Source organism: Choloepus didactylus (genome assembly GCF_015220235.1).
Source record: "Choloepus didactylus isolate mChoDid1 chromosome Y unlocalized genomic scaffold, mChoDid1.pri SUPER_Y_unloc1, whole genome shotgun sequence".
Taxonomy (NCBI): Eukaryota; Metazoa; Chordata; class Mammalia; order Pilosa; family Megalonychidae; genus Choloepus; species Choloepus didactylus.
The window spans coordinates 3764902-3767387 of NW_023637624.1; the positions used below are offsets into that span (position 1 = coordinate 3764902).

The 2486-nt window shown below is 47.9% G+C and overlaps 1 pseudogene; it reads left to right on the top strand.

Annotated features, from left to right (window-relative positions):
• The first annotated feature begins 689 nt into the window (after nt 1–689).
• Nucleotides 690–1678, top strand: LOC119525905 (annotated as a pseudogene).
• Nucleotides 1679–2486: the final 808 nt, after the last annotated feature.

Consider the following 2486-nt stretch of genomic DNA (forward strand, 5'->3'; position numbering starts at 1 on the left):
TGCATGGGTGGTGATGAGCAACATTGAATCAATGGGTACTCAGGGTTGGCTGAAACTACTCATCTGGGGAAGAGGGTTGTGTTTTCAGAAAACCCAGACATAGTTCAACTTTTGCTAAAGGTGAAAATATACACAGTAGTACCCTAAGTGATCCGCATTTTATTTATCATTAGTTAAATATAATGTATTAATCTCAACCATTAGGAGCTAAGCATTATGTTACTAGAAGACTGACAAAATAAGATTATTTTAATCTTAATTTTGTTGAAAATTTTCCTGTTTTTGTCTCTATTATGATGTTAGATATCAAAACACTTCCAGTTTAATGAGGCTTAAAACATATTCTAAAGGGTGATGAATCTTAAGACTCAACTGAGGTGCCCCGGGACGGGGAGCACGCGGCCCGGACCCTCAGGGCCCCGAGGGCAGCCGAGACTCAGGTCAGGGCTCCCCAACTCCGCGTCCCGCCCTGCCCCACGCCCGGGCGGTCTTCCCTTTCCGGTTGCGGAGCCACGGGACAGCGCTTTGGTTCCCGAGGCAACCGGCGGGGTGCATTGTGGGAGTGGCGTCGCCTGAGGAGGAGGTGGAAGAGTTGGAGGGTGAGCGGGTGGATCTGTAAACAAACCCGCAGACTAGGATAGGAGAGAGAGGGGAAGGAGCTAACCCTGAGGTGCCGGCTCTCGAGAACCATGTTGGGACCAGAATCCTTAAACCCAGAAAGTCAGGAATTAGACCAGAGCTTCCAGCTGACCAGGTTCACTGAACTGAATGGCAAGGGTTGTAAAGTGCCCCAAGATGTCTTACAGAAATTGCTGGAACCCTTGCAAGGGAACCACTTACGAGAAGATGAGCAGTTCCTAGGAGCAGTTATGCCGAGGCTGGGCACTGGGATGGACACGTGCGTCATCCCGCTGAGGCAGGGCGGCCTCTCCTTGGTGCAGACCACAGAATACGTTTACCCTGTTGTCGACGACCCTTACAGAGGAAGCAGGGACGTCAGTAACAGGTAGTCAAATAGTATTCAACCCCTGGATTGTTTTAGGGGGAGTCGCTACGACTGTCTGCCGGCCCAATGAGTTCATCATGCCACATAATGCAGTGCCAGGAGATGTGCTCATTCTGACCAAACCCCTGGGCACACAGGTGGCCGTGGCTGTGCACCAGTGGCTGGACATCCCTGAAAAATGGAATAAAATTAAAGTAGTGGTCACCCGGGAAGAAGTAGAGCTAGCATACATAGATGCAATGATGAATATGGCGAGGCTCAACAGAGCAGCTGCAGGGCTCATGTACATGTTCAATGCCCACGCGGCCACCAACATCACGGGCTTCGGGATCCTGGGCCATGCGCAGGACCTGGCCAAGCAGCAGAGGAACGAGGTGTCATTCCTCATCTACAACCTCCCTGTCCTGGCCAAGATGGCCACTGTGAGCAAGGCCTTTGGGAACATTTTCAATCTCACGCAGGGGACCTGCCCGGAGACTTCAGGAGGCCTTCTGATCTGCTTACCACGCCAGCAGGCTGCACTCTTCTGTGCTGAGATCAAGTCCCCCAAGTACGGGGAAGGCCACCAAGCATGGGTTGTTGGGCTCGTGGAGAAGGGCAACCGCACAGCCAGAATCAAAGACAAGCCCCGAATCATCAAAGTGGCCCCACAGGTGGCCGCTCAGAACATGAACCCCATGCCCGGCACCACCTTCTAATCCAGGTCGCATTAGTTCCCTGGATTGCTTTTACATAGAGTATTCCTTTACCATTACTTCAGTTAAAGACTGTAAACCACAGTGATCTCACTGTGGCTACACATCCAGTGCCTTTAGGTTGATTTGTTAGTGGATACAATTTAATAAAATGGAGCCCAATGCCTTCTTTTCCTATTACATTAACTGAAGATGCACCTAATCTTGAGGCAGCTTCTGAGTTGAGAATTATATTGTTATCCAATATTGTTGATTTATTTGGTATCTTTAGACACTTTTCTCTAGCTGACAGCCTCTTTCAAAGGTGCTTGCAGAGTAGTATCAACTGCAATTGGTGTCTTTTCATTTTATGTCTGTTTATCATTGTAAGTCTGATCTGTTTTTTGCTGTCTTGAATAGTGTCCTGGAAAGACAAATCCAGTCAGTGACAAGGTGGTATCCAGTAGTAGGAGAGCTGCATGATGTCTGCAAGCCTTCGGTCTGTCTAGTCTTACCACTCAGGAGCTTCCCCCACCCAGGACAATCCCTGCTAGTGCTTTCAGTTACACGGGGCAAGACTTTCACTCTGCATGGAAAGCACTTTGAAGACAAAAAAGAAGTTTTGTTTTGTTTTGTTTTCGTAGCCTTCCAGGTATTTGCAGTAATATCAATAACTGTTTTCCTTGCTGATAGCAAAAAATGATATTTTTCTGCAATGTAATAAGATGTTCTATAGTGCGACAAGGAATTGTCCTTCTGAAAGGGGGCTCGTGTATAATACACGTTTAGAGTTATAATTAACTATG